The following is a 22,632-nucleotide window of genomic DNA, read 5'->3' as shown; positions in this document are numbered from 1 at the left end:
TATTTTGGTAATAAGTTTCATAATTAACTAACGAGATGAAAGAATCATCTACTGTCAAATATAATACCAATTAAGATTTTTTTGTGAAATTTATTTTAGTAGGTTGTATGATATTGATGGCTTAAGCATTCAATAGGTTGGATGCTTCATTTGTAGTTGCTAACATCAAAAGTCAATAGGAAAACACTCTACGTAAAGATCTCTAAGCAATCTCTTAATAAAAAAGAAAGTGACCGAACAATGACATCTAGGAAGTGTGTGCTTTCGTGAATGTTAGTTAAAATGGATGTCATATATAAGTTATACAATTATTAATATTTAAGTTAAATAAAATAGTATTAAATATTTTGGAAGTTTAAATAGTATATTTAATTTTTAAGAAATCTATTTTATATGAATAAAATATTAATATATAATCTCATAACTTAAGATTAAAATTTTGAGCCATAATCTAAATCGACCTACGAAAATTTGATAAATTAAATAATTTAAGTTATATACAATGATAATAAATATCACACTATCAATGGAATAGACTCCTCTTATTTTAAAAAAATAAATAATTACTACAATAAAAAAACATTAAAAATAATATATTTTGTGTTAACGAGTTTCTTTTCCGCGTGTAATAACTAGTTCGAAAACTATAAAAGAGACACCACCTACACATTTTAGAACTCATCACCATCATATTACAGAAGCCCGCTTATCATATACGCTACCGGCGCATCTTAGAGTACGCCACCGGAATGCTGATCTTAACTGCCTCGGTGACGATGTCCGATGAAAATCCAAAACCCTGCTTAAGTCTTCCGCTGTTCTGTCTGCAGTTTTTCAGAAAGAACTTGTTGGTAATAAATTTCCCCTAAATCAATTTTCCCGGCGATGAAGTAATGCTACTGTTCTTCCCATCCATTAAAAAAGAAAGAAGGAAAATTCGAGAACTCGTTGGAGTTACATGGGTATTCTTGGAATTGGAGACCTTGATATTGTCAGATTAACTTGGAATTCTTGCATGCATTCTTTTTAAGAAAAAAAATCAAGAACTTGTAGTTATTCTTAAATGCATATTTTAAGGAAATCAAAGAAATTTAGTTTTCAAGAATATATTGGCATTGTACATATCAAGAAATCTTTTGAAGAAAATTATGTTGTTATTCTCGCAGTGTGTGTTAAGGATGTTCAAGAATTTGTTTTTACTTTTTTAGGGAGATGGGGGTCAATTCGGTGAGGGTATCATAAGGGTTGTTGAGGAGTTGGTTTTCAACAGCCTCGATGTTTCAATACTCCTTATGATTTACTAGGTAATGAATGGAAATTTGTGGAGTTGTTCTTGAAGGCCCCACTCTGAACAATTTAACTCTTTTAGGTAGTTCAATTATAAAAAGGTTGTGATTTGTGTATTTTGAATGAAGACACTCAATTGGACAGACTTTCGTAAATGTCCTCATTGGCCATTTTCCTTTATTTGTTCAAGAATTTGTTTTTACTTTTTTAGGGAGATGGGCTGCTGAGAATATGGCAAGTCGTGCTTATATGCAGATTTAGTCGTTTAGACTGGTCGCACAAAAGGCAATGAACGGTGAGGCTCTTCAATGAATTCTTATGTTCCTTTGTTTGCTACTTCTGATGACGAGGTCATATCCTTTAGATGAAAGTTGATATACCTTTTCTTCTCTTGGTATGCTGTTCCATTCTTATAGCACAACTCTATTTCTTTTTTTTCATGAGATTTATAGGACTGTTCTTTTTATGTTTGTTATTCTTATAAGTAGTGTCCTCCTAGTTTGAACTTAACCTAGTTTCCACAAGATATCTGTTGCTATAGGCATTGGGATCTGCTATGTGAAGGTGGATGACAATGGTAAGTTTTAACTTCTTTGACATTGATCTAATACATTTTGATGTGCAGAAAGTTCTGCTCAATTTATTATTTAATTCATCATCTGAAGTTGTAATTTCTTTGGAAGGATCTGGTGTTTCCCGAGATGTACTGGTGCTGATAGGAGAAAAATATGGTAATCTTTTTGCAAAATGTTGGACTGCCATCAACTTTTCTATTGTATTGATGCTATTGTACACAATTTCTTTTGCCTGACAACTATGATGTTCATAGCTTGGACTGGTTGTTGTAGTCTATAGGATTGCATGCATTACTCAACTAATAAAGCTGTTTGACGGTTTGTGTTCATTAGTTTTTTTTTTTTTTTGCAAATGTTCTTTTGTGTATTGTTTTGTAGTTTTACTTGTAATTGGGCAAAAATTGTATGGCTTTACACAACACAAAATATTGATGCTTACATTTTGGTTTTGCTTTTATTGTAAGATGTTTATGTACATCTCTTTCCTCGTGCTTCATTTGCAATAAAATACTTTCTTTACTTATACTGCCTCCCCAAAAGAAAAGGGGTAGCTTGGGGGGGGGAGAGGAGGGGGAGAGAGAGAGATTAAATATATTTTTTATTGATCACTATTGTATGTACATATGTTTTGATTATTTATTCAAGCTGAATTTGAGCTGGAACATACATATTGGTTCTTAGGTACTTCTAGCCCAACTTATAGAGACAGTATATGTGCCGGTTTCTTTCATCTTCTGTTATGCTTCCCTTTTGTCTGGCCATTTTAACTATGGTTTCGTATGCTTCCTTTACACTAGCGACATCAAAATACAGCCATTCAGATGATATGTATGCTTTCCCAGCAAACTTTGGTTTCAAAGGAGAGACTCTGAGCTCTATCTGACATTTCTTTATTGGAAATTATTACTAAAACTCACGGCAGGCCAAACGGATATTGTAAGGCTTTGAAGGTAAGGTACTTTATTTAGTTGGTAGTATCCATTAGGATCGCTATAAAACTTCTAACTTGGTCTTTGTTCTTACCATTTTTTCAGGACGGCAAGTGTTTGTACCTTTGAATTGATGATTGTAGACAAGATGTTGGTACAACAGGTAATTCTGTATAAGCCTACCTACCAGATACAAGAGATACAAGAGTTGACTGTTGTTTGCTAATAAGGAAATTTGTTGGAATTTTTCTTTTTTACAGTCATTGTTCGTGATGTATTTTAAAATCAACCAGTTCGAAGGAAGCTAATGCACTCCAAGTACTTCTAGCTTTCTCACAATTCAAACAAATGAAAAATACTGATTTACATACCTTACTTCTGAAGCTGTACTCTGACCTGATTGATCATTTGGTTTGCATATATAATCTCGAAGCCCAAAGAAGGTCTTGCATTCTCTGAAAGAGTCTCTGCTAATAATCGCTCTTGTGCATCCCAGTATCTCCTTCAAAATTTTTGATACTTAAGGAGTCTGAAAGAGTCTCTGCTAAGCATGACAAGCATTTCTTCTCAGGCTAGTTATTCCATTCTGAGGTATCAATAACAGTTTATATCAGTTATGTGCTCCATTTTGTTAAAAGCAAGAATGATTTTTAAGGATTTAAGGTTTTCAAGTGTCATTTGTGCGCATTGTCTCTTAAGGTCCTTTTTATGTTTTAAATGGGTTGATTATAGGAAGTGAATTATGAAATGTAACTTATAACTTATAAGGGAAGAGCTTTTTTGTCCTAATACCATCAGTAACAAGACAATGCTAGAGGCTCTCTCTTTTTGAATTATAAGGCCTCGAACCTTGAATAGCTGCCAAACTTAATTTGGAAAGCTATTCATGACATCATTCATGTTTTAGGAAATACTCCACTAGCTAACAAGATTCTCTTGCACATGTTTCATAAGAAAATAATTGTTTTCTTGATAATACAGGTTCCATGATATTTTGTGCGTTAATCTAACTGATGTGGATCTGTTAGAATTTCTTCAACAGGTTAGTCCATCTACACTAACTGGCTCTCATATTCCACTCCTTCATTTAATTAACTTTAATCTTTCTCATGTGGATCTTGCTTATGTTCTTGCTTAAACTAAGTTAATATTTAATTTCTGAATTTGGAGCTACCTTGATGCTCTCTCACCGCCTCCCACCCCACATAGGAAAAAGAGAAAGAACAAGTAATTAGAACCAAAAGTGATTTAAGATATTTTTCTTTACTCCTGATGTTTTTGTTTTCTTTTGTGTTGGAACAATACCTCTTATATGGATTGAGTAGAACAGATATAGAGGAATGAGGATCACTATAGCCGGCCAACTAATTTTGGGGTGAAGCATAATTGATGGATTGATTCCTGATGTTGCTATTTTATTTATTTATTTTCGTGGGTGCAATTATGTTTGGAGATGCATTGTTGCCTTCAGAATGTTCTCTCAAAGTTGAGGAGTTGAAGCAGACTTCGTTGTTTTCAAGTCAGTGGAAAGTTTGCATTCCAGGAATTATCTGTGTTGGAACTGCATTTGATAGTCTGTTTAAGAGTGAGTTCCATATTATTAATGACATCTTTTCATTTGTTAGTGTGCTCATTCCGACTATGGCCCCTCTTGTCAACTTGGGTGCTCTACATGAGCAGATTGCTAAGTCAGGTTCGTGGAGTAGGACTTCCTTCGAGGCATGTGGATTACATCGGCATGAAATCAACCTAGAACATACAGCAAAGCGACTAAGATCTAGCTGTATGTAGAGATGTTTTCATTATTTGTTCTAGCTGAAGTGATGCTTTGGTACTTTTAACCCTGCTTATGGAGACAGTATATGTTTCTGTTGTTTCTTTTTTGTCTGACCATTTTGACTATGGTACGACATGCTTGCTTTACTATAGCAACATCAAAATATAGCCATTCAGATGATATGCATGCTTTCCCAGCAAGATTTGGCTTTAAAGGAGATGTTTTGAGCTCTATTTCTTGCGTTTCCCAACAAGCTTTGGCTTTAAAAGATCTGTTGTCTCACAAGATGGACTGGTGCTGATGAGAGAAAGATATGGTAATCTTTTAGCAAAATGTTGGACTGACATCATCTTTTTTATTGTATTGATGCTTCTGTACATAATTTATTTTTGCCCGAAAAGATGTTCATAACTTGGAATGGTTGTTGTAGTCTACAGGATATTGATCAAATGATAGGCTGTTTGACGGTTTGTGATCATTAATATCCTTTTACAAATGTTCTTTTATTTATTATTTTGAGGGGAAAACTGGTATGGCTGTACACAACACAAAATATTGATGCTTACATTTTGTTTTTGCTTTTATTGTAAGGTGTTCATGTACATCACATTCCTGGTGCTTATTGGTGCTTAGGTACTTTTACCCCAGCTTATGTTCTTTTGAGTTTTAGTTGGTAGTATCCATTAGGATAGGTATAAAACTACTAACTTGGTCTTTGATCAATCATTGTTTACAAGACGACAAGAGTTTGTACCTCGGAATTGATGATTGTAGACAAAATGTTTGTACAACAGGTAATTCTGTAGAAGCCTTCCTAATACCTGAGTTGACTGATGTTTGCTAAAAAGGAAATTTCTTGGGATTTTTCTCTTTGCAGCCATTGTTCGTGATGTCTTTTACAACCAACCAGTTTGAAGGAAGCCAATGCACTTCAAGTATTTCTAGTTTTCTCACAGTTCAAACAAATGAAAAATACTGATTTACATACTTTACTTCTAAAGTTGTACTCTGATCTGATTAATCTTTTGGTTTGCATATATAATCTGGAAGCCCAAATAGGGTCTTGCATTCTCTGAAAGAGTCTCTGCTGAGAATCGCCCTTGTGCATCCCGGTGTCTCCTTCAGAAGTGTTGATATTGAAAGGTCCGTCTTTGTTACCCCTGCTGCTGTCTGGTTTCTTAGATTTTGTTCATTTCCATGCAGTGAGGATGACCTGCTTTGCACACGTGCTTCTCCTTCTCCTTCTCTATTGCCGCTATTATCCAATGGGTTTGGGATTCATCTGAGTTCCCTTAGCAAATTTAATGCAACCGATGGTTCATTCAAGCTCTCAGGATACATCTCAGGTCAATGTTTACACAGTGAAGGTATGCATGCCCAAATTGATGGATAAGAGATGTGAATAGTCTATCTTTTCTAATCTTTGTTTCCCTAACAACCATTGTTTAATTTGCAGGTCCTTGTATATTTCTGTATCCACTTATTTTAGTATATTTTCCTGAACAAAGAAAAAGGAAAACTAATATTTGGTTAGCATTTACCGTATCAGGTGCTTCTTTTTAGGGTGTTTTCTTTTTCCTTGACCTTCGTAACTCAAATATCAATTCAAGATTTGATTCCAAAGGACCAATACATTAATTACTTAATGACATAGCAATGAGTTTTGATAGTGCTTCTGACATTGAGCAACAAAGTAGATCTATGATATATCCACTGTTTTTGTTGAACCTAAACTACCCAAGATCTTTATATGATTTGACTTTGGAGCCTTCAAAGACCTCTGTGGAATTTTAGGTGAGATTCTTTGTTGGCATTTATTATTTAATTGTTTTGGGGTATCTAAACGAATGTGAGTCTTTGAATTTATTTTTGTAGAATTGAGTTTGTGTTAGGGTTTGTTTTGTGATAATTGGTTTGGGTTGTTTCCTTTAAAAAATATTTGACAACACCTAATCATTATTTGAAATTTTAATGGTCGTGAAATATATAGGTTAAAATTGGCTAAACATCATTATTTATAATCGTACAAGATTTCAAAGTATTAAAAGGGGCACCCTGACAGGCAAGGTCCTTGCGTCAAAGTTGTTCCCCAGAGAACAAAATAATCTCCCATTTGTTATGAGAGAACAATGCAAAACCACATTTCTAGCTTCTTTTGGTTGCAAAACCAAACAGGCCAATGTACTTTTTTTACTGCTTGGAGTGTTGTATTTCTTATTACAATGTATTTGCTGCTTCTAAGACTGACAATTCTTCCAGTTTGAACTTAGTCTCCTGGTTTTTACTTACCCAATCATTCCTGACCTGAAAAAAAACATGGGGAGTCAAAAAATGTACACGCGACGGGGAGTCAGAAGAAGGTAAAACCATTCCTACCATTGTTCCTTACCATGAATAAAAGTTGAATTTTTCTAGTGCATGTTTCAGTTAATTTTTCATTTCTTTCACCCAATTTTCAAGATTATCTTAGACTGCATTTCTTATTAATCATGAAAGTATTAGAGATTACAATGTCTCTTTCTAAGTCTCGTAGGCTACATTGTCTCATTCAAATTCCATCTTGCTTATGGTCTGATCTTGTAATAAAATTGTCATGCCTGACTTTTTTAATTCAAATTTTCAGAATTTGCACCAACAAAATCTCAAAGTTTCTTCATTTATGGGACAAAATGGAGGGACTTCTGTCCAGAGATTACAGTTGTGTACCTTAGCTATATCTTGGATATTTTTGCGGCTTCTTCTCTAATTTGTTAAGATGATGGAATTTTTTCTTTTCCAATATGAGATGCAGAGCGGTACTGGAATAGAGAATCTGAAGAATCAGGTTACTATACTCAATGTTACTTATGTCGTCTCGCATTTTGTTGGTGATTCATTGGTTATTGATACCACTGATAAATACTGCCTGGAGGGTACCAAAGTTCTCCAACAGTTTGATAAGAAGTTTATTCCGATTGTGGCAAACCCAACACTTGCTATAATTGATCAGGTTTATTCTGGCCTTTGCATTGTCCATTATAGCCATTCTTGGTTTCTGATGAATTTCCTTATAATACATTGTAGTCTATAGGATTGCATGCATTACTCAAGTGATAGGCTCTTTGACAGTTTGTATTCATTAGTATCTTTATCCATATGTTCTTTTATTTATTATTATGTGGTTTTACTTGTATGGCTGTACACAACACAAAATATTGATGTTTACATTTAGGTTTTTCTCTATTTTAAGTTGTTCATGGAATCGCTTTCCTGGTGCTTCATTTGCAATAAAACACTTTCTTTACCTTTACTGCCTCTCCAAAAGAATATGGGTAGCTTGGTTGGGGGGGGGGGGGACATGAAATATATTTTTGTTGATGACTACTGTTTGATTATTTATTCTAGCTGAAGTTGAGCTGGAACATACATGTTGGTGATTAGGTACTTTTAGCCCAGCTTATGGAGATAGTATATGTGCCTGTTCCTTTCATCTTCTGTCATGCTTCATTTTAGTCTGGCCATTTTAACTACGGTTTCGTATGCTTCATGTACACCAGTGACATCAAAATACAACCATTCCGATGATATGCATGCTTTCTGAGTAAGTTTTAGCCTTAAAGGTGAGGCTCTGAGCTCTATTTCTGACATTTCTTTGTTGGAAATTGTTGCTAAAACTCACGGGAGGTCAAATGGACATCGTAAGGTTTTGAAGCTAAATTCCTTATGAGTTTTAGTTGGTAGTATCCACTAGGATAGGTATAAAACTACTAACTTGGTCTTTATTCTTATCATTGTTTACGGGGCAAGTGTTTTGTACCTTGAAATTGATGATTGTAGACAAGATGTTGGTAGAACAGGTAATTCTGTATAAGCCTGTTTGACTGGTGTTTGCTAATAAGGAAATTTGTTGGCATTTTTCTTTTTGCAGTCATTGTTCATGATGTATTTTTCAACCAACCAGTTCGAACTTCAAAGGAAGCAAATGCACTCCAAGTACTTCTAGTTTTCTCACAATTTAAACAAACAAAAAATATTGATTTACTTACTTTACTTCTTAAGTTGTACTCTGTCATGATTGATCTTTTGGTTTGCTTGTATAATCCACAAGCCCAAAGAGGGTCTTGCATTCTCTGAAAGAGACTGCTAAGAATCACACCTGTGCATCCCAGTGTCTCCTTCAAAATTGTTGATATTGATAGGTCTGTCTCTGTTATTCCAACTAACTTAAGGATATTTCCTGTCTAGCATCTTAGATTTTGTTCATTTGCAAGCCGTGAGGATGACCTGCTTTGCACATGTGCTAGGGATTCATCTGAGTTCCCTTTACAAATTGAATGCAAGCGATGGTTCATTCAAACTCTCAGGATACATCTCAGGTCCTGAAGTTTACGCAATGAAGGCATACAGGCCCAAATTGATGGATAAGATATCTAACTCTGTTTCCCTAACAACCACACTCAATTTCCTGGTCCTTCAATATTTCTGTACCTACTTTTTCTGTATATTTTCCTGACCAAAGAAAAACGGGAAACTAATCTTTGGTTAACATTTTCTATATCAGATGCTTGTTTTTTACGGTGTTTCTTTTTTCTTTGACCTTCGTGGTGCAGATATCAATTCAAGATTTGTTTTCCAAAGGACCAATACATAAATTACTTAATAACATAGCTATGGCCTATGTGTTTTGACAGTGTTTTTGACATTGAGAAGCGAAGTAGATCTCAAATATATCCACTGTTTTTGTTGAACCTCAACTGTCCATGATGTTTATATAATTCGACCTTGGAGCCTTCAAAGACCTCTGTGGAATATAAGGTGAGATCTTTTGTTGGAATTTATGGTCTAATTTGTTAGGCTTTGAATTTATTTTATAGAATTGAGTTTGTGTTAGTGTTTGATTTGTGAGAATTGGTTTGAGTTGTTTTCTGTAAAAAGATATTTCAAAACCCCTAATCATTTTTTGAAACTTTAATTTGGGTGAAATTAAATGGTTAAAACTGGCTAAACATCATTATTTATTACTAAACTCTATTGGATTTCAAAGTATTAAAAAGGACCCCCTGACTCCGGCAAGGTCCTTCTGTCACAACTGTTCCCAAAGAACAAAATAATCTCCCTTTGTTTTCGGAGAACAATGCTAAACCACGTTTCTAGCTTCTGGGTTTCAAAACCACGTTTCTAGCTTCTTTTGGTTGCAAAACCAAACAGGCCAATGTAAACAAGGACATGTCATACATTTGTTTTACTGATTGGAGTATTGTATTTCGTATTGCAATGTGTTTGCTATTTCTAAGACCGATAATTCTTCCAGTTTGAGCTTAGTCTCCAAGTTTTTGCTTACCCAATCATTTCTGCTTCCCTTTAAATGGATTTTGCGGTTTTTTTAAAAAAAAATTACGTCAATTTTCATAGATCTAGATAATTTCTACATCAATCTTCTTGAAGCCTTTTTATCTTTAGGAAATGGTGAAATCCAGCTGTATAATGATTTTTTTGATTTCTGACCTAGTGTTTTTAAAATGGTATGGTTCTTTGTTGTTCCTCTCTGTTTTCTTGGAATTCCTAATAGAAATTTATTGCATACATCGGTAATGCTTGTTAATAAGCTTGTGATTGATTTGCCATTGCACCACAAGAAGAAGATTTGTCATGGGATGTATATTTTTCCCACAAGTATCAATTTTGGATTTTACTAGCCCTGGGCTTTGGTAAGTGATGAGGACTCAAAACGGGATTGTGATAGGGAGCATATCACAAGTCTGTTGAACCCTATCTTCGACAATGAGCGTGATATTTAAGTGGGATCAGGGTAAGGAGGTGGCTCGTATTGTCAGGAGTTTTTAACTTGTAGGGCTGTCTGATTTCATCAGAAAATTTTCTGTTATTTAAGAAAAAAATTGAGCCCAACCAGAAAATTTAGGTTGATCTCCACTCTTCAGCTGTGGAGGTTGGAAACACAGCTTTGACCTATTAAATATGCTAATTCTGTTGATCTTTGTCAATATTCTAGAGACTCATTTAGCTTTTGAGGATACCTTTTATGTATCCTTTGTTTCAAAAGGTATCAACTTACCTCCTTCATGTTAGAATTAGTATATTTTCTCTTCTTTGAAGTAATGAAAGAGAAATATATTTAAGACGTGGTGATAATAGAATATAAGTTACATCTATAAACAGGCATGAGATACAATTCACATCTCTTATTTAATGGGTGAGGGACTAACTTTATACTAACACCTAGCATAATCTAATATTGGACACCAGTCAAGCCCAAAGTGGGGAAGCCACCTTAGTTTGCTTATAGTGAAAACATAAGAAACTGAATATCATGGAAGATCTGGCTAGGGAAGTTCCAGTAGTTGGAAGCTTACCAGGAAAGTGAATGTTACTGTCAGAAAAATGACCAGAAAGAGGCGCTTCACTACAGGAATAATCACTGATAAGAGGCATGATGTTGTGGGAATGCTCCTAGGAAAGAGGAGTGACATGACCAGACAATCATTGGTAAAGAGTCAAAACTCTGTCAGAAAGTTATAGGAAAGACGCGTGACTATTTGAATGGTTTTCGTAGAGAGGCAGGACATCGCTAGAACTATTGGAAAGAGGTATGCTTGACCAGTTGCCAAAAAGAGGCATGTTCTCTCCGGAACGACTACCGAAGAGAGATGTGATACTGAAGAGAGAATGGTGCCTATCTTTTGGTGGGTGGGGGTTGGCTGTTGGAGAGCAATAATGCTAGTTGCCTGTATTGCCTTAGGCTGCCTGGTAGTAGGTCTAACCTGTTTTAGATACAATCCATATCTTAGAGTAACTAGCTTCATTTGAACACTTTTAACACTACTCTAATGTTTTAACAATTTTAATAAATACTAGAAATTACTAATTAGAATGCAAGGATTAAGGAAAAGCTAGAATAGGCTCTGAGGAAGTGACAAAATTTTCTTATTTTTCTTTGATGAGTGGAGGAAGTGGGAGCACATGTAAGCAGAATACCGCGTTTGGTTCCTCTTAGTTTTTGACTGCAGATCATGGACTAGATCAAACTTGAGAACTGTTGCACTTTTTAGGATTACTGAATTTTGTTTCAAGTGATTACCTTGCCTGAATTATGTAGACATTTTGCTATGAACTGGATAGGAAGCTATTAACTTCAATGCCATGTTATTTGTTTGAAATGCTGGTCATCACTAGCTCAGAATTTCTACTTTGTGTACCATGTGTAGTTTAAGAGAGGAGTGGTTTGACTTCTCACCACAAAAAGGAAAAGAGAGAGAGAGAGGGAGGGAGGGGGGGAAGTGTGGTTCTTGTTCGTCTATTAGAACATGTCACTTGTTCATTTTTGTTCCATGTTAGATGTGCAATTAAATTGAGGGAAATGATGTGCAGCATTTAACTCCCCTTGTTGGCACCATTGATACTGATTGTGTTAATCTGATAAAGCTATTTTGATGTGTTTTTTAAGAATCTCTTATGGTGACTAGTTGGTTGTTAGTGTTGCTTGTGGGATTGGCGCCATCCTTCTCTTTATTGAGGATACTATCGTGAATCTCTGGACTGGAAGTAATAGGTGAGAGCAATTATACTTGATATTTTTATGCAACATCACTTAGGATTCATCTATTTGATGTTATTTGTACATGTGGATTTGTCCACTCCACATTCCCTTCCCTGTAGGCTGTAGCCCCTCACCTGCCTCCCTAAAATAAAAGGGGGGGTGGGGGTAGGGAGAGGGGGAAAGGAAAAAATCTGTGTAAGGATGGTTACTGGAAGAGAGAGTTACTTATGCATCAGATGGTGCATAGCATTTCAGTATTATGCCATCATGTAGGTTATATTACTTTCTTTTCTCTTAAGCTACTTTTGGAAAACCTAGATAAGAATATAGTTGGAAAACCTCCTCATCTATTACTGTCCCATTCCCTGCTCCTCTTTTCAGGAACACCTGTTAATTAGGAGATAAAGAAAAGGAGGTGCAGGGCCCAGAGTTGCCAAGCGACACTTGAACTCCTTACCCACAGCCAAAAGAAGCTGACTGGAGAGTGCACTGTCAGAAGAGAGATTCGATCTTCACAGAATATTCTGTGGGGAAGTGCTTCTGAAAAGCATGATCCCCAGTCCAGTTTCCTCTGTCAGATCGAAAGTTCAAGTTTGTCAATTTATGGCTCTCTTGCTCATTGTATAGTCAGTGTGAACTGGAAATCCAGAAACTCTGCGCAGCCCCTTTCATCTAATGTTTTCCTACAGAGGATGATTTCCTGGATAACAAATTCAGTGCTTCAGCTAGCTCCAGGTATAAATCAGACTGCCTGCTAGGTTCAGGATGGGAGGATGAGTCTCAAACAATTGTAGCTGGCAGATCAACAGAGGATGCCTCATTTTGGGAGTCTCTTGAACTTGATGACAGTTCAAATGTGATGCATGAGAGAAGGAATCCATTTAGTTGGAGCTGTTCTTTGCACAGAAGCCTGATACATGATGGATCATCTTTCGATAGTGATGAAGATATTAAGTTTGAAAAAGTAACTATAGAATATACTTCGCGAGACGGTCACATGACAATGATATTTTATTTGATTCTACCATTTATCTTCGTTGAACATTGCACTCATTTTCAGGTTCTACAGCATGTTGCAGATGAGCTAATTCGTTTGGAAGAATTGCGTGAGAAAGTAATGATTGTCTAAAAACTCATTGAAGTGTCGTTTTAACATGGAGTTTGTAACTTATTGAAATATCAGGTCCTATTTGGAAAAATGAGGACAACAACCTATGTTGATTCTGAGCACGAATTGGTGCGTTTATTTTGATTATAGGTAACATTTATTTTGAGTCTTGTTGGGGAAGTCTTGAAACTCCTTATAAATAGGTACATTGATTTTGAGTCTTTGACCATGATTTTTCAGGTAGTCCCTGAAATTGGTTGCCAATTACTACACAACTATGCTGACCAAATTCAAAACTGGGGTTGGATCTGCAACATTCATTCTCAAGCTTCAAGATCATTTACCAGGTCAATAATGATCTTTGTTTGGATTTTTATCAGACAATCAGTCTATGAAACTTGATAAAATTGCCTTTTGTCAGAAATTCCATTGCACTAAATTTTGCAACAATTCATCAAAGTTAAACTTAACTCTGAGCATGAAGTTATATGTTTTGGTTAAAGGAGGAACTTAAATCTGATTCACAAGAAGCCAACATCTGTCACACTTCTTGCTGTAACATTCTCTAACACTTGTCTCTGTCATATTATACATTCAAAAAGTGAAAGTACATGTAAACCATTTGTAAATCAGTCTTAGAAGGGAAAGGTATTGTAGTACTGATTATAGTTGTTAATACAGGACTAGTTGCTCACCTACTTTCTCAAACCTTTTACTACACTTTATAGCTTATTCTCTTTGACATTCATCTTCCTCCCTCTGAAGGATATATGCTCTGTCTAAATGTGGAAAAAACAAAGCATGACAAGCACCACTTCTCATACTAGTTATTCCATTCTGAGGTATCAATAACAGTTTATATCAGTTCTGTGTTCCTTCTTGTTGAAAGCAAGAAGGATTTTCGAGGGTTTAAGCCTTTCAAGTGTCATTTGTGAGCAGTGTCCCTTAAGGTCCATTTTATGTTTTAATTGGGTTGATTATAGCAAGTGAATTATGAATTGTAACTTATAAGGGAAGAGCTTTTTGGTTCTAATACCATCAGTAACAAGACAATGCTAGAGGTTCTCTCTGGCCTTGGAAGCTTGAATAGCTTCCAACTTAATTTGAAAAACTATTTATCATATCATTGATATTTTATGAAATACTCCACTAGCTGACAAGATTCTTTACACTGTTTCATAAGAAAATGATTGTTTTCTGGATAATACAGGTTCCATGTATTTTGTGCATTAATCTAACTGATGTGGATTGGTTAGAATTTATTCAACAGGTTAGTCCATCGACACTAACTAGCTCTAATGTTTTACTCCTTCATTTAACTTTAATCTTTCTCATAGAATCCTTGCTCAAGTTCTTGCTTATATGTCGTGTCATGTTCTCTGAACTATGCTTGGAGATGCAGTGTTGCCTTCAGATTGTTCTCCCATTGTTGAGGAATTGAAGCAGACTTCATTTGTGTTTTCAAGTGAGGGGAAAATTGTATTTCAAGAAATATCTGCGTTGGAACTGCATTTGATGGTATGTTTAAGAGAGAATTTCATGTTATTAATGACATCTTTTTGTTTGTTAGTGTGCTCATGAGTAGATTGCTAAGTTAGGTTCATGGAGTAAGGGTTCCTCCCATGGATAGCATGGGTTACATCGACATGAAATCAACCTAGAACGTGCGGTGAAGTATCCTAGTGTCAAAAATTTGTCGTGCCTCGTGAGTATACCTTATTTGGTTCGCTGCTACCTACCAAGCAATAATTTCACGCCGAAGATATCCAATTTGCAATCACATTGAAGGATAACTTGAATCTGGAGCAAGGTACATCTATATCGATTCAACAAATAAATGTATGTACATAATGTAACACTAGCTTTTGGTACGGGAGAGAGACACACACACCGGAAGTGATAGGTCCATCTGAAAGAGTCTCTGCTGAGAATCGCCCTTGTGCATCCCAGCGTCTGCTTCAAAAGTGTTGATATTGAAAGGTCCATCTTTTTACCCCAGCTAACTCAAGGATATTTCCTGTCTGATTTCTTAGGTTTTGTTCATTTGCATTCAGTGAAGATGACCTGCTTTGCACATGTGCTTCTCCTTCTCCATTGCCGCTATTTTCTAGTGGGTTTGGGATTCAGCTGAGTTCCCTTAACAAATTTAATGCAAATGATGGTTCATTCAAGCTCTCAGGATACATCTCAGGTCAATGTTTACACAGTGAAGGTATACAGGCCCAAATTGATGGATAAGAGATGTGATAAGCTATCTTTTCTACTCCTTGTTTCCCGAAAACTACTGTTATTATTTGCAGGTCCTTCTATATTTCTGTATCCACTTATTTTAGTATATTTTCCTGAACAAAGAAAACTGAAAACTAATCTTTGGTTAGCATTTACTATATCGGGTGCTTCCTTTTATGGTGTTTTTATTTTCCTTGACCTTCGTAATGCAGATATCTATTCAAGATTTGTTTCCAAAGGACCAATACATAAATTACTTAATAACACAGCTAATGCAGATATCAATTCAAGATTTGTTTCCAAAGGACCTTCGTAATGCAGATATCAACTCAAAAGATTTGTTTTACTCTTTTATGTTGCAATTTTGTGATATTACTGAAGAAAAGGAGAGTGATATAGGGTGCTTTATCTTTTATTTCATCTCTTTGTGACCATCTGGTGGAGTATATTCTTATGTTGATACTGAGGCCCATATCAATATAAATGTGGGTCCCTTTTTACATGGTCAAGGATTATGATCTTTTATTTGATTCTAGCATTTATCTTCATTGAACATTACACTCATTGTTATGTTCTACAGCATGCTGCAGATGAGCGAATTCGTTTGGAAGAACTGCGTGAGAAGGTAATGATTTTCTAAAAACTCATTGATGTTTCATTGCAACTTGGAGTCTGTAACTTAGTGAATTATGAGGTCTTATCTAAACAAAGGAGGAGGACAACCTATCTTGATTCCGAGCAAGAGTTGGTACGTTTATGGTCATCTAATGTGAGTTAGAGTTTATCTTTGCTGTGTGCCGCTTGGCTTGTGGGGAAGTCTTGATACTCTTTATGATGAGTAAAATTGATTTTGAGTCTTTGACCATGCTTTTGTAGGTCATCCCTGAAATTGGTTACCAATTATTTTACAACTATGCTGACCAAATTTAGAACTGTTGGTGGATCTGCAACATTCATTCGCAAGCTTCAAGATCATTTACCAGGTAAGTTACGGATCTTTGTTTAGATTTTCATCACAACCAGTCTATGGAACTTGATAAAATTGCCATTTACCAGAAATTTCATTCCACAAAATTTTGCAACATTCATTAAAGTTAAACCTAACTCTGTCACACTTCTTGCAGTAATATTCTCTAATACTTGTCTCTGTCATATTATACATTGAAAAAGTTAAGTACATGTAAACCTTTTGGAAATCAGTCTTAGAAGGGAAAGGTATTATTGATTTATAGTATTGATTGTAGTTGTTAATACTGGATTAGGAAGTGACATCAACTATTAGGAAAGAAGAATTGGGATTAGTAATTATTGGGAATAAAGCTACGCTATATAGTATAAATACACAGGCTGGGAGAGATTGCTCACCTACATTCTCGAACCCTTTACTACACTTTATAGCTTATTCACTTTTGCATTCCTATTCCTCCCTTTGAAGTATATATGCCTAAGTGTGGGAAACAAAGCAGGACAAGCACTTCTTCCCAGTCTAGTTATTCCATTATTGAGGTATCAATACAACATTTTATATCAGTTCTATGCTCCATCTTGTTTAAAGCAATAAGGATTTTTGGGTTTATGGCTTTCAAGTGTCATTTGTGCGCATTGTCTCCTATAGTCCATTTTATGTTTTAATTGTGTTATTATAGAGAGTGAATTATGAATTGCAACTTCTAAGGGAAGAGCTTTTTTGTTCTAATACCATCAATAACAAGACAATGCTAGAGGTTCTCTCTTTTTAATTTTTAAGGCCGTGAAGCTTGAATAGCTTCCAACTTCTTTGGAAAACTATTCATGACATCGTTCATGTTTTAGGAAATACTCCACTAGCTAACAAGATTTGTTTGCATGTGTTTCATAAGAAAATGGTTGTTTTCTTGATAATACAGGGTCCATGTATTTTGGGCGTTAACCTTACTAATGTGGATCTGTTAGAATTTCTTCAACGGGTTAGTGCATCGACACTAATTAGCTCTCATGTTTCACTCCTTCAAGGTACTTGTCTACCCTTTTAAGTTTCAATACTCAGTTATGATTTTACTAGGTATTGAATGGAAAGTTGTGGAGTTGTTCTTGAAGGCCCCACTCAAACAACTTGAATTTTTTAGTAGTTTAATTATAAGAAGTTTTGATTTGTAGTATTTTGAATAAAGACACTCAATTGGACAGACTTTCGCAATCTCCCTCAATGGCCATTCCTTGACATGGTCTAGACTTCTTGATTTTGATTGTTTCTTAAAAGTTGAAATTATGCCGTGTAAGAGAATGGGGAGTTATATGTTTTCTGATTTTCTTAATGTTTTGAGGATCATTAGAGGTGAGCTACTGAGGATATGGCAAATCGTGCTATTATGCAATTTTAATTGCTTAGACTAGTTGCACCAAAGGCAGTGACCGGTGAGGCTCGTCAATGAATTCTTATGTTCCTTCGTTTGCTACTTCTGATGTTGATGGCATATGCTATATCTGCAAATTGATATACCTTTTCTCCTCTTAGTATGATGTTCCATTCTAGTATCATAATTCTTTTTTTTCCCATGAGTAATTCTTATATCACAATATTTCTTTTTTCCATGAGATTTATTTTCTTGTAGGACTGTTCTTTTTATGTTTGTTATTCTTATAAGTGGTGTACTCCTAGTTTGAACTTAACCCAGTTTCCACCAGATATCTGTTGCTATAGGCATTGGCACCTGCTATGTTAAGGTGGATGACAATGGTAAGTTTTAATTTCTTTGACATTGATGTAATGCATTTTGATGTGAAGAAAGCTCTGCTCAATTTATTATTTATTTCATCATCTGAAGTTGTACTTTCTCTTGAAGGATCTGGTGTTCTATGAGATGGACTGGTGCTGATGGGAGAAAATATGGTACTAAGGGCAGCCCGTTGCACTAAAGCTCTCGCTATGCGCAGGGTCCGGAGAATGTTGGACTGGCATCGTCTTTTCTATTGTATTGTATAGGATTGCAAGCTGATAGGCTATTTGATGGTTTGTGTTCATTAGCATCCTTTTACATTCTTTTATTTATTGAACGACCACGGGGGAGAGATATGATACTGAAGAGAGAAGGGCACTGATTGTAAAGGGTGCCGGTCTTTGGTGGGTGGGGGTGGGTTGTTGGAGTGCAGTTTTGCTAGTTGCTAGTATTGGCTAAGGCTGCCTGCCAGCAGGTCTAACCTGTATGAGATACATTCCACATCTTAAGAGGAACTAGCTTCATTTGAACACTTTTAACACTACACTAATGTTTTAACTGTTTTAATAAATACTAGAGATTATTAATTAGAATGAGGGGATTAAGGAAAAGGTAGAATAGGCTCCGAGGAAGCGACAAAATTTTCTTATTTTTCTTTGATGAGTGGAATGAGTGGAGGAAGTGGGAGCACATGTAATCAGAGGTCTGCGTTTGGTTCCTCTTAGTTTTCGACTGCTGACCATGGACTAGATAAAACTTGAGAGTTGTTGCACTTTTTAGGATTACTGAATTTTCATTTAACTGATTACATTGGTTGATTATGTTGACATTTTGCTATGGAATGGAATCTATTGACTTCAATGCCATGCTATTTATTAGAAATGCTGCTCATCACCAGCTCAGAATTTCCACTTTGATTGTATAGTTTCACCAAAAGGGTGATTTATTAAAAAAAACTAGTTAATACAAAATACATATATCATTTTTTGTAAAATTTTATTCGAGTATTTATTTATTTTTTAATAAGAAGCATCTATTTCATCGATAATGGGAAATTTGTTTTCATCGGACATAACTTAAGTTATTTAATTTGTGTAATTTTCATAAGTCGATTTAGAATATGATATTTATGATTTGAAAGTTTAATTCTAATTCTAAGTTATGAGATTATAAATTAATATTTTATACACATTAAATAAATTTCTTGAAAAATAAATATTTAATTTAGCCCAAAGTAACTCTATTTTAAATAGTAAGATTCATAGAATTTCTAAACAGGAATATATTTAGTGATTTCTCACTCTGTACAGGGAAAGAAGGGAACTTTTGACGGTTTATTGCTTGCTAAACCGAAAGTAACCAACTAAACGTCTCCCAGCTTTAGTTGGGGAAAAAAAAAATAAGTCTACAAATTATTTAAAGTTTTCTCTCTTGGGGATAGGTTGAGTGGCAAGCCTCACTTGCATACCCTCTTCATCCATCGCAACACTGAATTTGCACTCCAAGTATTCTGTTTTGGTCCTGCTCAGTTTGAATCCTTTGGACTCCAGAGTTTGTCTCCAAACCTCCAATCTATCGTTGACTCTGTCCTGACTTTCATCAGTCAATACTATGTCATCCGCAAATAGCATACACCATGAAACCTCCTCTTGAATAAACCGTGTCAGCTCATCCATTACCGAGGCAAAAAGAAACAGACTCAAACACAAATTTTTGATGTAGTCCCATTTCAATAGGAAAATGCTCTAAGTCACCTCTTACCGTCCTAACTCGAAGTCTTGGTTCCAGCATACATGTCCTTTATTACTATAATATACACCATCGAGACACTTTTAGCCTCCAGACACCTCTAGAGAACATTCTTCGGAACTCTATCATAAGCCTTTTCAAGATCAATTAACAACATATGAAGATCCCCTTTTCTTTCTCTAAACTTCTCCACCAGTCTTCGCATAAGATGGATTGCTTCAGTAGTCAACTGCCCCGGCATGAATCTGAATTAATTCTCCGAAATTGACACTCCTCTCCTCACTCTCATCTCCACCACTCTCTCCCATATCTTCATAGTGTGACTTAGCAATTTGAACAAAAAACAAAATTTTTCAGAAATTTGCCCAAAAATAAGTAAACTAATTTTTTTATTTTTAATTAGCTTGTTATACAATTTCACGTGAATAAATCTCTGTTTGATTGACATATGATATATTTTAATATTTTTTATTCCGTAATAATTTAATTTACCAATTAGAGTTGTAAATACACCTCAATCAAACATTTTTTTGGATTATATAGATCCACAAAAAAAGTACAAGACAGGTACATAAGTTGAAATATATTAAACCTTCAATTTAAACTTGTTTTATTTCTACTTTATGATCATTACTACTTCCTCTATTTCATATTAACTTAATTTTCGAAGCTTTTTTCATAGTTCAAAATAAGTGAATTGTTCAAAGTTCAAGATAAATATTTAAATTTGTTTCCATCCTTGCCCTTCATTTATTTCTAGGTGATAAGTTCAAGAGAGTTAATTGTTTATATTTATAATTTTATTTTAAATTATTTTTATTTTCAATAATAGTTTGACAATTACTAAAATAATAAAAGTGGAAAGTAATGTTTATTTCATGTCCTAAACTTTTCTTCTTAATAAGTGTACGTTGCTTCACAAAATTCAGTTAATATGAAATAGAGGGAGTACTTTTTTTTTCTCGATGAAGGGATTAATCTGTCATCACTCTTATTTCAACGGAGTAAATCGCATTATTTTAAAGGGCCAAAATGAATATTACCCGTATTACATGGGCCATTCGTAAAACCGCCAAGCGCGAAATATTTTAAATTGCTTTCCCGCCTTGTCGGAAAACTAGCTCGCGCCAAATCCAACTTTAGCTTCATTAGCAAGTCTCTCTTCAACGCCGCTCTCATTTCCATTACTTCACAGCTGCAATACAGCAACTCGCTGGCTGTACTCCTTCAGCCCTTTTTCGTTAAACAACACGAACAGCAACTCTCGTTTGCACTCGAGCTAGAAGCGGATCTAGAAGTTTTACTTACAGCGCGGATTGAGTTCTATTGTATTGTAGGGTTTCTCCTCAATCCTCATCATTTTTCTGTAAATGGACGCATTCAAGAACCAGTCGTTCTTCCAAGATATCAAATCAAGGGAGGTTCATGGATACAGAGGTTTGCCCCAAAAATACTTACTCGATTAACAGTATTTTTTTCATAATACTTCTCACTTAAAAAAAGTAATTAAAATTTGGGGTAGGGGAAGTGAAAATGGGGAGGCGAATTACAAGGTGTGAAATCGAACTAGTGAAAGCGAAAGTTCAGACAGTAACATTCCCTTATTACTTCTCGCTTACTTTTGTTATGGTGACAATTCTTCTTTTCCAGTTAAAAGACGACCTTATATCAGTCACGAATTGTCTAATTTCAACCAAATTGGAGCCGTAGCAGTTGACCACGACGGGTTCACGCCACCTCCAATGGCCATATCTTTCTGCAAGGTTGGATTAATTTTTGATTTTGAGGCACTACTCTAATTGGATCCAAGTTAACTCAGATTAGTCGGGCTCTAATATAACTATTAGCCATAACCTGGGAAAAAGGAGAAAGAGCTTAAACCCTGTAACAATGGTGAAGGCCTATCTCCGGTATGAACCAGCGGCCTCTTTTGGTGTTATAGTTTTCAGTGAATCGAACATTGTCTATGACAATTCCGGTAAACACTTGTTGGCGCCGGCATTAGAGAAAATTAGTTTATGGCATGTGAGGCAGTGTGTTTGTATTAAAACACTAACGCCTACACCTTCGTCGAACTCGAAAGGTCCTTCTTTTGCCGTTACATCAATTGTATTGGCTAAGGCTGCCTGCCAGCAGGTCTAACCTGTATGAGATACATTCCACATCTTAAGAGGAACTAGCTTCATTTGAACACTTTTAACACTACACTAATGTTTTAACTGTTTTAATAAATACTAGAGATTATTAATTAGAATGAGGGGATTAAGGAAAAGGTAGAATAGGCTCCGAGGAAGCGACAAAATTTTCTTATTTTTCTTTGATGAGTGGAATGAGTGGAGGAAGTGGGAGCACATGTAATCAGAGGTCTGCGTTTGGTTCCTCTTAGTTTTCGACTGCTGACCATGGACTAGATAAAACTTGAGAGTTGTTGCACTTTTTAGGATTACTGAATTTTCATTTAACTGATTACATTGGTTGATTATGTTGACATTTTGCTATGGAATGGAATCTATTGACTTCAATGCCATGCTATTTATTAGAAATGCTGCTCATCACCAGCTCAGAATTTCCACTTTGATTGTATAGTTTCACCAAAAGGGTGATTTATTAAAAAAAACTAGTTAATACAAAATACATATATCATTTTTTGTAAAATTTTATTCGAGTATTTATTTATTTTTTAATAAGAAGCATCTATTTCATCGATAATGGGAAATTTGTTTTCATCGGACATAACTTAAGTTATTT

At 35.3% G+C, this 22,632-nt stretch overlaps 2 long non-coding RNA genes across 28 annotated transcripts; both read left to right on the top strand.

The window, feature by feature from the left end:
- The first annotated feature begins 681 nt into the window (after positions 1-681).
- On the top strand, positions 682-19,024 carry LOC129874891 (uncharacterized). 27 transcript variants are annotated; one of them, XR_008763019.1, is made up of 28 exons: positions 682-1,304; positions 1,499-1,864; positions 1,971-2,018; positions 2,660-2,812; positions 2,897-2,954; positions 3,052-3,109; positions 3,225-3,382; positions 3,773-4,310; positions 4,417-5,201; positions 5,306-5,362; positions 5,446-5,503; positions 5,619-5,935; positions 6,025-6,040; positions 6,311-6,928; positions 7,192-7,265; positions 7,360-9,362; positions 12,040-12,114; positions 12,484-13,066; positions 13,163-13,216; positions 13,286-13,360; positions 13,451-13,557; positions 14,421-14,480; positions 14,613-15,020; positions 15,244-15,422; positions 16,020-16,064; positions 16,151-16,422; positions 17,326-18,155; positions 18,262-19,024. It is a non-coding gene; the product is annotated as an uncharacterized LOC129874891 (long non-coding RNA). The 27 variants fall into 27 exon arrangements; XR_008763017.1 differs by having other exon boundaries at positions 15,244-16,064; positions 16,151-16,187; positions 16,316-16,422; XR_008763016.1 differs by having other exon boundaries at positions 15,244-16,064; positions 16,151-16,208; positions 16,316-16,422.
- A 1,980-nt stretch (positions 19,025-21,004) lies between these two features.
- LOC129874450 (uncharacterized) lies at positions 21,005-21,647 on the top strand. Its single transcript, XR_008762892.1, has 2 exons — positions 21,005-21,321; positions 21,535-21,647. It is a non-coding gene; the product is annotated as an uncharacterized LOC129874450 (long non-coding RNA).
- The last annotated feature ends 985 nt before the right edge of the window (positions 21,648-22,632 follow it).

The sequence above is a fragment of the Solanum dulcamara genome, chromosome 11 (assembly GCF_947179165.1).
Source record: "Solanum dulcamara chromosome 11, daSolDulc1.2, whole genome shotgun sequence".
Classification (NCBI taxonomy): Eukaryota; Viridiplantae; Streptophyta; class Magnoliopsida; order Solanales; family Solanaceae; genus Solanum; species Solanum dulcamara.
Note: the sequence above shows the minus strand (reverse complement) of the source record. Positions and strands in the feature narration are given on the sequence as shown.